This window comes from Triticum aestivum, chromosome 1D (genome assembly GCF_018294505.1).
Source record: "Triticum aestivum cultivar Chinese Spring chromosome 1D, IWGSC CS RefSeq v2.1, whole genome shotgun sequence".
In the NCBI taxonomy this organism is placed as follows: domain Eukaryota; kingdom Viridiplantae; phylum Streptophyta; class Magnoliopsida; order Poales; family Poaceae; genus Triticum; species Triticum aestivum.
Genome location: NC_057796.1, coordinates 127,765,725 through 127,781,028, shown reverse-complemented (window position 1 = coordinate 127,781,028; position 15,304 = coordinate 127,765,725).

Here is a 15,304-nt window from a genome sequence, read left to right as displayed (position 1 = left end):
CACTGAACGCCTCCTTCATGTCACACCCGATTATACCACTCTTCGAGTTTTTGGTTGCGCCTGTTGGCCCAACCTTCGTCCCTATAATACACGTAAGCTCATGTTTCGCTCCACACAGTGTGTCTTTTTAGGCTACAGTGCTCAACACAAGGGTGTCAAATGTCTTGATGTTTCTACTGGTCACGTTTATATTTCGCGTGACATTGTCTTCGATGAAACACAATTCCCTTTTGAAAAAATTCATCCCAATGCCGTTGCACTTCTTAGAAAAGAGATCCTTCTCCTTCCTCCTCATCTTACCGGAATTAATAGTGTGGGTAATGATATTTGCAATGATCCAATATTGACTACTTCTCCTAATTCTCCACTTGAGTCTGCTGCTGCAGGAAGAAAACAGTGCTGAAAATGGCGGTGGCAACAACATTTTTTTTTTGCAGAACAAAACTCTCCCGAAGGGTTTCTCGAAGCCACAGGTGATCCAGCTCGATCTTCCTCGGGATCGGTGAGTCTGACTCCACCTGGTCCGACCGCATCTGCGTCGGGATTTGAGCCTCGTCAGGTGGCCCGCGTCTGCTCCCCCGATTCTCCCCCGAACCAACCTGGTCCGGCCACGCGGCCGCCTGTTGGGGCGCCTGCGGTGCACCAACCGCTGGATCGGGACGAGCCAACAGGGCGATATGTGCCAACACCCTGCGTCTACACCAGGCGAGCCCCATGGCCCACTGAGTCTGCCTCGCCTGGATCTGGGCCCGAACCTGGGTAAACATTGTGTCCCCCGTCTCCTGTTACCATCGACCTTAGACGCATAGTTCGGGACCCCCTACCCGAGATCCGCCGGTTTTGACACCGACATTGGTGCTTTCATTGAGAGTTCCACTATGCCGTCCTCAAAAGGTTTGATGGATGCTTCAATCGTCAACAATGATGCCTGTCAGCATTCTGGGAACGGGGGTCTCCAGACTTGCCTGCCTGCGGCCCACGGCGTGGCTAAGTCAGCAGGCCGTACGACCCATCTTCATCAACAAGGCATCCAAGACCCTCGCGAGGCGGACGATGCAAGACCTCCTCGGGAGTGGCCTAGCCAGGCAGGCTCGCGAGGAGCGGAGATATCAAGGCAGGGCAAACCTCACGAGGCTCTTGTGACGTGAGCCATGACGATCGGCGCCAGGCGGGCGCCAGCGCGCGCAGCGTCCTTGTTTCCTCTTTGGTGCTAAGGAGGCAAGCTCAGGCGAGGAGTACCGAGGCATCAGGCAAAGGTTGCCATATCGGTGCAACGAGACCAAGACCAGAAGGACGGCAGGACGGAGGTCATCGTGGAGCCCAAGACGGCGTCCCCACCAGAGCCTTTTGCAGGCGAAGACCACTTTTGTCAGGATAGCTTGTACTAGCTGCCCCCTTCAAATTTGCCCGCCGTTGTTGGCTCCCTTCCCGCTCAATATTTGGGGAGAGGACCAGGGCCTATATAAGTAGAACTAGCCACCACAGTAGGGGCAGCTCAGCCTGATCTGATCTGAGCGAGAGCCTACCCTAGGCACAAGAACACCTCAACCTCAGGACGCTGTTCTTCCCCTTGTACTGTTCATCATCAGCCTAAGAGGCAATCCACTACCACCACACTGGAGTAGGGTATTACACCACAACGGTGGCCCGAACTAGTATAAATCTCGTGTCTTTCTGTGTTGTGAGTTCGTCCGCGAGATCTTAGCGAGCTAGGGCGTGGATCGGTAGGAAGGAAAGGCTTCGCGCGCACCCCAGAGTTCGAACCTCAAGGGTTTGCCGGAACCCCACATCCGACATTTGGCATGCCAGGTAGGGGTGCGCCGTAGCTCCTCTCCACCAGCCTGTGCCCCGCGCCGCCGCAGTTCGCCCCCATGGCAGGTGCCCCGCCATCCACCTCTGCGGCCGGCATCGATAGCGGGGCATCTAGGTACCGAGCCCTGGCCCCCACCCTGCGGCGAGTGCGGTGGCCGACCAAGTTCAAGCCAGAGATGCCACCGCGTTATGACGGCACGGCAGACCCGTCGCCGTTCCTGCTGGCGTACGAGGAGGCTGTCCTCGAGGCCGGAGGCGATGACAAGATCATGGCCAACTAGTTCCCCATGGCCCTCGCTGGCGAGCCACGCTCCTGGCTGCTCAACCTCCCTGGATCCACGGTGGCGTCCTGGGGGGAGCTCCGTGACCTCTTCGCTGCCCGCTACACGGTGTCGGCGCACCACGCAGTCGCGGCCCTGCTGGGCGGCTCTCAAGCACTGCCTTCAGATCGCCACGTCAAGCCGTTCCTCCGTCTGATTGGGGCCACCTCCAAGCGCCCGGGGGCTCCGCCGGGTTGGGCTGCGCCAGAGGCCGACCTCACTTTCGGCTCAGAAGACCACCCCGACTCCACCGTGGCTCAGGCATGCTCCCAATGCTCTGCACGCCCACCATCTGCAACGTGGCTATTACCAAGACTCTCATCGACGGCGGTGCCGGCCTCAACTTGCTCTCGGTAGAAGCCTTCAGCCTTCTTCACGTGTCGCTCGAGCGGCTCAGCCTCAGCAAGCCCTTCTCAGGAGTTGGTGGTGGAGCTGCCCACTCTTTGGGGCAGATCCGCCTCCCCGTCACCTTCGGCACACGCGACAACTACCGCACCGAGCTGGTAGACTTCGACATCGCCCGCATCGGTCTCCCGTACAACGCCATCCTCGGGTACTCAGCTCTCGCTCAGTTCATGGCAGCGACTCACCCGGCCTACAACCTCATGAAGATGCCTGGGAGCAAAGGCGTCCTCACCATAAGGGGGACACTAAGGAGGCCGTGACGGCACTCAGGCTTGCCTTCAAGACCACGGCGGCAGCACAGCCCGCCGGCGCCGGTACCCCCAAGGCCAAGGAGGCCGCGCCTACCAAGAAGTAGCAGCTGTTCACCCAAGACAAGGCGGAAACGAAGCAGGTGCCGGTCAACGAGGACGGGTCTTCGGGAGCCACCTTTACCATAGGCGCCGGCCTTGACCTGGGTCAAGAGGAGGGCTTGGTGAGGTTCTTGCGCGCAAACAAGGAGATATTCACGTGGGAGCCCAATCAGCTGGTAGGGGTCCCGAGGGAGGTGATTCAACATCATCTAAGGGTATGCCCCAACATACGCCCCGTGAAGCAGCGAGCGAGACGGCAGTCCACTGAGAAGCAGGCCTTCATCGTCCAGGAGACCCGCAAGCTGGAGGCGGCAGGTGCCATTCACGAAGTTCGATATCCCGAATGGTTGGCAAACCCCGTCGTAGTGCCAAAGAAAGGCGGGAAGGAACGGATGTGCGTCGACTTCGCCAACCTTAATAAAGCCTGCCCCCAAGATCCGTTCCCGCTCCCGCGCATCGACCAGATCGTTGACTCCACCGCCGAGTGCGACCTGCTGTGCTTCCTCGATGCATTCTCAGGGTATCATCAGATCAAGATGGCGGTGGAAGATGTGGAGAAGACAGCCTTCCTGACACCATGTGGGGTGTACTTCTACACCTGCATGCCCTTCGGGCTACGCAACACGAGCGCGACTTTTCAGCGGCTGATGCACATCGCCCTGGGGGGCAGCTCGGGAGAAACACAGAGGCCTACGTCGACGACATAGTGGTAAAGTCTCGCGAGGCGAGGACATTGATTCAAGACTTGGAGGAGACCTTCGAGAGCCTACGCCAGGTGAACTTGAGGCTTAACCTGGAGAAGTGCGTGTTCGGCGTCCCCTCCGGCAAGCTGCTGGGATTCCTCGTATCCCACAGAGGGATCGAGGCGAACCCGGAGAAGATCAAGGCCATCGAGGACATGAGCCCACCACAGACCCTCAAAGAGATGCAGAAGCTAGCAGGGCGGGTGACCGCATTGGGGCGTTTCATCTCCAAGCTGCGAGAGCGCGCCTTACCCTTCTTCAAGCTCATGAAGAAGAAGGGCCTGTTCGAGTGGACCCCGAAGGCCGACTGAGCCTTCCAGGACCTCAAGAAATACCTTACCAGCCCTCCGGTGATGGTGGCACCACGACCTCTCGAGCCCCTAGTACTCTACCTAGCCACCACCCCATACTCCGCCAGCGTAGCGCTGGTGGCGGTTCGGGAAGAGCGCCAAGCCAAGGGCGCGCTGCGCCCAGCCGGAGCTAAAGTGGTGCCGGGTCAGGAAGGTGCAGCAAAGGCCTCAGCGGTAGAAGACCAAGCTCGGCAGGACAACGTCGTAGAAACTCCTGAAGATAGTCAGGTCTCAGGAACCCCTCCACCTCAGGAGATGCCCCAATCTCCGCAGGACCCTGGCCTTGACAGTGTGCCGGCCCTCATCGAACACCCGGTATACTTCGTTAGCACCGTGCTGCGGGATGTGAGGGCACGCTACCCCATGCCTCAGAAACTCCTGCTCGCACTCTTGGTGGCCTCAAGCAAGCTGCGACACTACTTCCAGGGCCACCCCATCAAGGTCGTCTCGGCCTACGCATTGGAGAGGGTGCTCAGGAGCCCCAACTCAGCTGGAAGGGTCGCTGAGTGGAACATCGAGCTGCAAGCATTCTAGTTGGAGTTCAGCACTACCAGGGTCATTAAGGGGACCACGCTTGCTGATTTTGTGGCAGAATGGACGGATGCCTCGACACTTGAGGAAGGCGAAGACCGGTCCACCTCACCTAGGAGCGAGGCTCCAGACGGCTGGGTCATGTATTTCGATGGCGCCTTCGCGCACCAGGGCGCGGGGGCTGGAGCAGTGCTCATCTCGTCCACTCAGGACAAGCTCTACTACGCCGTGCAACTCTGCTTTCAGCACGGCGAGAAGGTCTCCAACAATATCGCAGAATACAAAGGCCTCATAGCTGGCCTGAAGGCTGCGGCAACTCTAGGGGTGAAGCGCCTTACCGTCAGAGGTGACTCGCAACTCCTCGTCAACTTCTCCAACAAGGTATACGAGCCGAAGCATGAGCATATGGAGGCATACCTCGCGGAGGTGCGTAAGATGGAAAAGCAGTTCTCGGGCCTGGAGCTGCAGCACATGCCCCGGGGCACCAACAAGGAAGCCGACGACATCGCCAGGAGAGCACCCAAGCGGCAACCGCAAGAGCCCGGCGTCTTTGAGGAGCGGCTCTTCAAGCCATCAGCTACACCATCGCTTTCAAGCACGACTCAGCCTCGGGAGGAGCTCCCACAACCTCCAGCCACGGGAGCCCCAGACTGTGGCCCGACCTCAGGAGCTCGGCTGCTCTTGGCGCTCGAGCCCCGTGAGGAATGCTGGACCAAGGAATTCAAGGAGTACCTGATGCAAGGGACGCTGCCGGAGAAGGAAGAGGACGCAGAGCGCGTGGACTGGCAGGCCACGGCATACTGTATCCAAGACGGCGAGTTGTATAGGAAACGACCGAACGATGTCACGCTGCGCTGCATCTCCAGTGATCAAGGAAGGGAGTTGCTGGTTGACATACACGGTGGGGACTGTGGGCACCACTCGTCCTCACGGACCCTCGTCGGCAAGGTGTTTCGCAGTGGATTCTACTGGCCTATGGCACTCAACGACGCAGCCGAGCTGGCGAAATCCTGCGAAGCTTGCCAATTCCACGCCAAGCAAATTCATCAGCCAGCTCACGGCCTTCGGACCATCCCGCTCACGTGGCCGTTCGCGGTCTGGGGGCTGGACATCTTAGGCCCGTTCCCTCGGGCGCCAGGGGGCTACCACTATCTCTACGTCGCCATCGACATGTTCACCAAGTGGGAGGAAGTGGAAGCCGTCCGTACCATCCCGGCCGGCTCTGCTGTCAAGTTCATCAAGGGCCTCGTGAGCCGCTTCGGGGTCCCCAACCGCATCATCACAGATAACGGCTCGCAGTTTACTAGTAACCTCTTCAAAACCTACTGTGCTAACCTTGGAACGCAGATCTGCTACGCTTCGGTGGCGCACCCCAGGAGCAATGGTCAGGCCGAACGCGCCAACGCGGAGGTCCTGAGGGGCCTCAAGACCAGGACCTTCAAGAAGAAGCTGGAGGCCTGCAGCAGGGGCTGGCACGACGAGCTCCAGTCCGTGCTGTGGTCCATCCGCACCACCGCCACCAAGCCAACGGGCGAGACTCCATTCTTCCTCGTCTACGGAGCCGAAGCAGTCCTTCCTCACGAGGTCAAGCATCGCTCCGCGTGAGTCCTAGCATTTGACGAAACGCAGCAGGATGCCACACGGGGGATGGATCTCGTGCTGGGGGAGGAACGCCGTCGCAAAGCTGCATTGAGGGTGGCAAGGTACCAAAAAGCGCTGCGGCGATACCACTGCCGCAACGTCCGCTCCAGGATGCTCGAGGTGGGCGACCTCGTCCTGAGGCGGGTCCTCTCCAGGGAAGGGCTGCACAAGCTTTCGCCCATGTGGGAGGGCCCGTTCAGGGTCGTCCATGTCTCCAGGCCTGGTGCAACGCGCCTGGAGACGCAGGACGGGATGCCCATCCAGAACGCCTGGAACATCCAGCACCTCCGGAAGTTCTACCCATGAAGCAAGGCCCAGAGCCTGTGAAGAAAGGCCCAGAGCCTGTAAAGAAGGCCCGGTGCCTGTGAAGAATCACCGCCCGTGACACTCTCACGTAATAATGAGTGGGGCTGTACACGCCCCGGAGTATCAGGAGCGCCGGCCTCAGGCCCTGGGGCTCCCGCCCACGCCTAGTGGCAGCACTTAGCTCCACGCTGGTGAGAAGACTTGAAGACTAGGCTAGGTGCCGGACCCGGCTTTTCATTTGCTTTCCGTGTTTGGCTCGCTTTTTCTTAAATCGAAGTTCCCCTTTGGTGTTCCTTGCTAATTCAGTTCCCTCACCTCTTACTGCATTTTCCGACTCTGGTTCGCTCGTGTTCTTTTTCTCGCATACCTCGCGAGGGGGCTAGGCAGGTGCCCTCGCGAGCATTTCTCTCCTCTCTGCCTTCTCGCGAGCCACCCTCGTTCGAACCCAAAAACTGGCGCATCCCTCCTAGTCCGTGCCCCTCGGGTATCGCGATGCAAAAGCGCCAGGTCAAGGCACGGGTGATCGGCGAATCTCTTAGCGCACCTTCTAACGAATTTTCACGGTTCCTGAGCAAACAGGTCAAGATGGACCCGAGGAAATAAATGCCTCGCAAGGAGGAGGGCGCCCTGAACGCACCAGGTTAAGTTATCTTTGCGCAAAATGGCCACACATCACTGAAACGACAAGCGTAGCATAATGGTTGATAGGTTATTGTTCGATACATGCCCCTCTGAGCCCATGCCGGTTTCATTTCGATGCAGGAAGGGAGAGGGAAACATAATAAAAGCGGCGCTCGCCCCTGCAGCAGCCTACGGGGGCAGGGTCACGGAAACGTCTCGGGTCTAGTCGGACCCCTCTTCACGCTTCACCAATGCGTGGCGACGAGAGGACCCGCTACCACCTTCGAGACGGGCGCAGCGGCGTGGCGGCTGATCAAGGCCGCCGCTGCTAGAACTTTCGCCAAGGGAGGAGTCACCATAGCCAGACGAGGCATGGTCGGCGGGTTCGTCCTCCTCCTCGTCCCGACCATCGCCAAGGCCGAGCACCTCCTCGCCGTCGTTCACCTCGGGGAAGCATCCAGCGCGACGACCGTCTTCCCGGAACACCCTCACGAAGAGGGTCGTGTCGCCATCGAACTTGAAGTGGAGGGTGCACCGCCTGCCCAGGCCGCGCGCGCGGGCAAGCGTCTGCCAACCGCGGGCCAGAGCTACGTTGCCCGCGATGGAGACCTCGACCGCGACCCAAGAAGCCCGGCTGCAGCAACCATCCTCCTGCAACCAAAGCCCGCCGGGACCGGAGGCCGGCAGCTCATCGGCGAAGAAGCGAGGGAGCTGGAGCCAGTTGCCGACCGGATTCTCCGATCAGACAACAAACTCCGGCAACACCTCTGACGCTTGGAACTACGGTCGAGGGGGGGGGGGGTCGCGCAACCACGGCGCGCCTCCTTTCGTCGACAGAACTGCCACGACCAAAGCGACCCCTGCTATGCATCGCGGCGCCGCCCGGGAGCCGGGGGCCACGGCGGGGGTCGCGTCATGCTTGCGAGGACGGCCACGTCCTCGCTTGGGCGCCGGGGAGCCGGGCCCCTCCCGAGGGGCCTTGCCCTTCTCCGCAGCAGAGAACCTCTTCGATGGCTCCATTGCAACTAGCGGTGGAGTGAGGAGGAAGAATCGAACAAGCAAGGAAGAGATGGGCGACGGGGGCTCCGTCCCCTCCCCATTTATAGCAAAAGAAGGCCAACCGACGCCTCCCACGGTCGCAGGTAATGATGGTTTTCCTTGCATGTCTGTAATGACCACGATGCGGCTATATCTCCCACGTGTCGAGGCACGACTTAGAGGCATAACCGCGTTGTGGTTTGTCGCAAGAAGGGTCATCTTCACACAATCCCATGTAATGAACAAGAATGGGATAAAGAGTTGGCTTACAATCGCCACTTCACACAATACATAAATAAATCATACATCAATCAGAGTACACACATAGACCGACTACGATCAAAGCCAAAAGAAAAAAGAAGATAACCCAACTGCTAGATCCCTGATCGTCCCAACTGGGCACCACTACTGATCAACATGAAAAGAAACATAGTAACTACCAAGGTCCTCGTCGAACTCCCACTTGAGCTCGGTTGCATCTCCTGCACTGGTATCATCGGCACCTGCAACTGTTTTGGAAGTATCTGTGAGTCACGAGGACTCAGCAATCTCACACCCACGAGATCAAGACTATTTAAGCTTAAGGGGTAGGAAAGGGGTAGTGAGGTGGAGCTGCAGCAAGTACTAAGCATATATGGTGGCTAACATACGCAAATAAGAGCGAGAAGAGGAGCAAAGGAACGTTCGTCAACTAGTAATGATCAAGAAGTGATCCTGAACTCCTACTTACGTCAAACATAACTCAAAAACCGTGTTCACTTCCCGGACTCCGCCGAAAAGAGACCATCACGGCTACACACGCGGTTGATGTATTTTAATTAAGTCAAGTGTCAAGTTCTCTACAACCGGATATTAACAAATTCCCATCTGCCACATAACCGCGGGCACGGCTTTCGAAAGATAATACCCTGCAGGGGTGTCCCAACTTAGCCCATTATAAGCTCTCACGGTCAACAAAGGATAAACCTTCTCCCGGGAAGACCCGATCAGTCTCGGAATCCCGGTTTACAAGAAATTTTGACAATGGTAAAACAAGACCAGCAAAGCCGCCCGATGTGCCGACAAATCCCGATAGGAGCTGCACATATCTCGTTCTCAGGGCACACCGGATAAGTCAAGCTATGAGTAAAACCAGGCCTCGAGTTTCCCCGAGGTGGCCCCGCAGGCTGCTCGGTACGGACCAACACTCAAAGGAGCACTGGCCCGGGGGGGGGGTCTAAAATAAAGATGACCCTTGAGTCTGCCGAACCCAAGGGAAAAGGGGATAGGTGGTAGCAAATGGTAAAACCAAGGTTGGGCCTTGCTGGAGGAGTTTTATTCAAAGCGAACTGTCAAGGGGGTCCCATAAATCACCCAACCGCGTAAGGAACGCAAAATCAAGGAACATAACACCGGTATGACGGAAACTAGGGCAGCAAGAGTGGAACAAAACACCAGGCATAAGGCTGAGCCTTCCACCCTTCACCAAGTATATAGATGCATTAATTAAAATAAGAGATATTGTGATATCCCAACATATCCATGTTCCATCATGGAACAAACTTCATCTTCACCTGCAACTAGCAACGCTATAAGAGGGGCTGAGCAAAAGCGGTAACATAGCCAAACAACGGTTTGCTCAGAAAGGTGGGTTAGAGACTTGACATGGCAATATGGGAGGCATGAATATGGCAAGTGGTAGGTAGCGCAAGCATAGCGATAGAGCGAACAACTAGGAAAGCAAAGATAGAAGTGATTTCGAGGGTATGGTCATCTTGCCTGAAATCCCGCTAGGAAGAAGAACGAGTCCACGAAGAAGACAAACGGATGTAGTCGAACGAATCCTCACAACTCCGGAACGAAACCGAAGCTAGCGAGAGAAGATACCCGGAAAAACAAACAAACAACATAGTAAACAACCACCACATACACATGGCATGATGCACAAACAAGTATGATGCATGTCCGATTTAATGAGGCATGGCATGGCAAAATGCACAAACAATACTACAAATTAAGTGGAGCTCAATACGCAATGAGTTGCGTATTGACGAAACACCACATACGATTATTTAGTTCTCTCTTGGTTATGTACCCAACAATGTTAAATGTTGATTAACATGGCAAGAGGTGAAGCATAAGTAAACTACAAATTTTAGGCAATTTAAATGAGGCCGGGAACAATAAACAACAATTCCGGAAAATCCTCATGTCCATATTTTAGATTTAGTACTGTTCTGCCTAAAACCATATTTTATTGTTGTTAAACAGGAAAATAAAGTGCAACAAGTTAATCTATGCATTTTTCCACCCCATTTACATATTAAGTTTATTAAATTCGGAGCTACGGTTATTTAGTTATGAAATAAATCATTTTAACATGGCAATCGAGCAAATTTAAACAAACAACATTTTAAACATTTTTAACATGGATGCAAGCAGCATATTATGAAACTAGATGCAATTCTAATCATTTTACATATATGACATGTTTAATTTGGATTCATGGATAATTACTTATTAACACTTTAATATGATGGCATTTTTCTGTAAATATGCATGCACAGGATATTTAGCAAATTCGTCCATGGAAAAAACATCCACGGGCTGAAACTTGCTGGGCCAACAGTGCACAGGGGGGGCTGCTCACAGTGGGCTGGCAGAGCTGGGTTCGCGCGGATGGGCCGAGGGGAGGCTGGGCCTTGGCGCTATGGATAAGGCAGCCCACGCAGCAGGGCGAGTTGTCAACGGCGCGGGCGAGCGCTCTGCTTGACCAAAACGAAGCAGGCGGCAACGGATGAAGCAGGGGACTTGGCGGGCAGCGCAGGCGCAGGGGCTTGATGCAGGACGGCAACGCTGGAACTTGGGGCTCCGGCAGCGCCGGGAACACGAAGACGGGTGGATCCGGTCAGCTGCCGCCGGATCCGGGCAAACGGCAGCGCGGACGGAGGAGCTTGGGCGCGGCGGACGAGGAGCCTCTCAGGCGACGGCTCTGTTACAGAGGAGACAGAGGGACTCCAGTGAGAGAGAGAGATAGGAAGGAGGGGACGGAGAAGAGGTGCGGCGACCTGCTGGTGGTGGGGAACCCCGGCGACGACGAACTGCAGAAGGCGGGCCTTGTAGCGCTGGAGCTCAAGGCGAGGGGCATCTCCTCGAGGAGGAGGAAGAAGCAGGGCGCGGCGGTGGTCCTGGAGATCGCTGTCGAGGCGGTTGACCGCGCGAGAAGACGAGGACGGCGGGGTTCCGACCTGCACTCGCAGGTGTGCTCGGGAGGACGGGGCCTCGGGTGCTCGCGGACGAAGGCAGCTGCAGGGCCGAAGGCCGACGGGGATGCAGGCGCTAGTGCTGCTCGCGGCGGCGCGCGGGAAGCACGAGAGGATGCAGGGGTTGCAGCTCCTGCTTGCTGCGCGGGGAAGCACCAACGAGGAGGAGATGCTCGGGGAAGAACGAGCAGAGGAGGGCGGCTGTGGATGGATCTGAGGTGGAGGGGCTGAAGATTGGAGCGATGGGGAAAGCGAGGAGAAGGCAGGTGGGTGGCTTGGCTGCGCTGGGATCCCGAGGAAGATCTTGGAGTGGCGGCGGCCGAATGGGGATGCGACAAGGCTCCTAATTTCTAGGGTTGGACCTCGTGTATATAAAGCTGGGGATTAGGTTAGGGGCTAACTAGTCTCTCCGATCGAAATCAACGGTCGAGAAAAATAGGCTATGGGCGTCCAACTAGGAGACCGAAGATATTTTTGGGATGTTAGGGGATGATCCGGACCCACCGGTAACAACAATCCGGGTCGGGTTCGGAAAAGTTGTGGACACGCACACGAGGGGGTCTGAGAGGGGTCGCTGTCGAGAAAGGGGCATGTCAAAAGGTCGACGGAGACAAGCGAGGAGCGGCAACTACGAACGATTGCAGTTTTTAAAAACAATGACGGCAACGAGTGCCGATGCAATGCGGATGATGCCATGATGAAAGCAACAAACAAATAAATAACAGAGCTGACACGCAAAACATGGAACGCATCTGGAGCGTCGGTCTCGGGGCGTTACAATGTCGCAGGGACTTGTCAAGTCGTGCAGTTGCCAAGGCAGCGTGGGGAAGCGGAGACGCCCACGTCCAATCAACTGCCACGCGTCAACCGAGGCCGCAGGCTTTGGGGGCCCGCGGCGCTCCATACTTGACCCTTGGCTTTGCTGCGAAGCCAGGCCCGAGCGCACCTTGGGCTTGGGGGCTACTGTCGGTGTTCTGGGAACGGGGGTCCCCAGACTTGCCTGCCTGCGGCCCATGGCGTGGCTAAGTCAGCAGGCCGTACGACCCATCTTCATCAACAAGGCATCCAAGACCCTCGCGAGGGGTCAAGCCTCGCGAGGTGGATGACGCAAGACTTCCTCAGGAGTGGCCTAGCCAGGCAGGCTCGCAAGGAGTGGAGATATCAAGGCACGACAAACCTCACGAGGCTCTCGTGACGTGAGCCATGACGATCGGCGCCAGGCAGGCGCCAGCGTGCACAGCATCCTTGTTCCCTCTTTGGTGCTAAGGAGGCAAGCGCAGGCGAGGAGTACCGAGGCATCAGGCAAAGGTTGCCATATCGGTGCAACGAGACCAAGACCAGAAGGACGGCAGGACAGAGGTCATCGTGGAGCCCAAGACGGCGTCACCACCAGAGCCTTTTGCTGGCGAAGACCACTTTTGTCAGGATAGCTTGTACTAGTTGTCCCCCTTCAAATTTGCCCACCGTTGTTGGCTCCCTTCCCGCTCAATATTTGGGGAGAGGACCAGGGCCTATATAAGTAGAACTAGCCACCACAGTAGGGGCAGCTCAGTCTGATCTGATCTGATCGAGAGCCTATCCTAGCCACAAGAACACCTCAACCTCAGGAGGCTGTTCTTCCCCTTGTACTGTTCATCATCAGCCCAAGAGGCAATCCACCACCACCGCACTGGAGTAGGGTATTACACCACAACGATGGCCTGAACCAGTATAAATCTCATGTCTTTCTGTGTTGCGAGTTTGTCGAGTTCGTCCGCGAGATCTTAGCGAGCTAGGGCGTGGATCAGTAGGAGGGAAAGGCTTCGCGCGCACGCCAGAGTTCGAACCTTAAGGGTTTGCCGGAACCCCACATCCGATAATGCCGTCCAAGGGGAAACCTTCCTCCCCGGACAGATCTTCGTGTTCGGCAGCTTTGCACTGCGGGCCAACTCGCTTGGCCATCTGGAGCAGATCGACAGCTATGCCCCTGGCCATCAGGTCAGATTTGGGAGCTTGAACTACGTCGCGGATATCCGCGGAGACTTGATCTTCGACGGATTCGAGACCACGACAGTCGCTCCCCGTCGCCACGATGAACATGACTTAAATCTGTCATTTGGCCATGCCCAGGAAATTGCACCTATAACTTCTCTGGCCTTAGATCTGGAGCAGATCGCGCCATCCGAGGACCGGAAGCTCAACCCCGCCACGGAAGCCATAAATTCCGCGGCATTGGAGCCGCACACAGACCTCACCTCGGGTGATATCTGTGTCTCTGGAACCTCGGAATCGTTTACGGCTATAAGTTCCGAACCATGTGCGTCCGCTTATGTCGAGCAGGATCGGTCATCGATCGCCGAATTCAGTGTCGCAGACATCTTACGGCACTCGCCTTTAGGCGACGTGCTCAACTCATTAAAAAATCTATCCCTAGCGGGGGACTCTCAGCCGAATTATATCCGGTTTGAACTGGAGGTTGATGATGGAGAATTTCGTTTCCCACCCACCGCCCACTTCATAGCCACTGTCGAAGACCTAACCGACATGCTCGATTATGACTCCGAAGACATCGACGGTATGGACGACGACGTGGGAGAAGAGGAGGCCCAAAACCCGCCGTTCACCGGACGATGGACGGCCACTTCCTCATATGACGTATACATGGTGGATGCGCCAAAATATAATAGCGGCGTTGACAAGGAAAACCCAGTGGAGGATGACCCCCTAAGACACAACCAAACCGCCGGCGTCAGCGGCGCCGCAGCAAAGACAGCAACACCGACACATGAGACGACAACACTCCGGACGGTGCCGAAGACATAGAAGACCCCGACGAACAAACTGCCGAACAGGACAATCGGGAAGATGGGCAAGTCAGCCCTGATGAACAGGCCATAGACGAAGACTCGGAGGACGGTAGTTATCATCCGCTCTCCGAGGAGGAGGTGAGCCTCGGCAACGAGGATTTTATCATTCCTGAGGAACCTCTCGAGCAGGAGCGCTTCAAGCGCCAGCTAATAGCCACTGCAAGGAGCCTGAAAAAGAAGCAGCAACAGCTTCAAGCTGACCAAGATCTGCTCAACGACATATGGACTGATGTCCTAGCAGCCGAAGAATACGGACTTAAGCGCCCAGCCAAAAGTTACCCCAAACACAAATTGCTACCTGAGTTCGATGACGAGGCGCCAAAGCCTGTACCATCATCGCGCAATGCGGCTGACCAACCACCACGCGGTCGGGATAAAGTGGCAACTCAAGTCGAACACCAGACTGCCCCACCTCGCTGTAAAGGCAGGGATAAAATAGCTCGGGGTTACACATATGACCTTGGGTAGGACCTGGATAGTAGAGCAGGATATACAAGATCGATCTACGGATCATGAGGACGTGCCTCGACACGCGACGACGGCTATCTATTCGGACATGACAAACCTAGTCACGCCCAGGCCGAAAACCACAGACGGACTCCATCGGAGCTACGTCGCGATGCGGCCCGATATAGAGGCGCCGCACACCCTCTTTGCTTCACTCACAAAGTAATGGATCATGAATTCCTAGAAGGGTTTAAACCCGTAAATATCGAATCATATGGTGGAACAACCGATCCCGTGGTATGGATCGAGGGTTTTATTCTCCACATCCATATGGCCCGCGAAGATGACCTTCACGCCACCAAATACCTCCCACTAAAACTCAAAGGGCCAGCTCGACACTGGTTAAACAGTCTGCCTGAAAATTCTATTGGCAGCTGGGAGGACTTGGAAGAAGCCTTCCTTGACAACTTCCAAGGTACATATGTCCGGCCACCAGATGCCGATGACTTAAGTCACATAGTTCAACGGCCTGGAGAGCCAGCCAGGAAATTTTGGACTAGGTTCCTAACTAAAAAGAACCAGATCATCGACTGTCCGGATGCCGAAGCCCTAGTGGCCTTTAAACATAGCATCCGCGACGAATGGCTCGCCC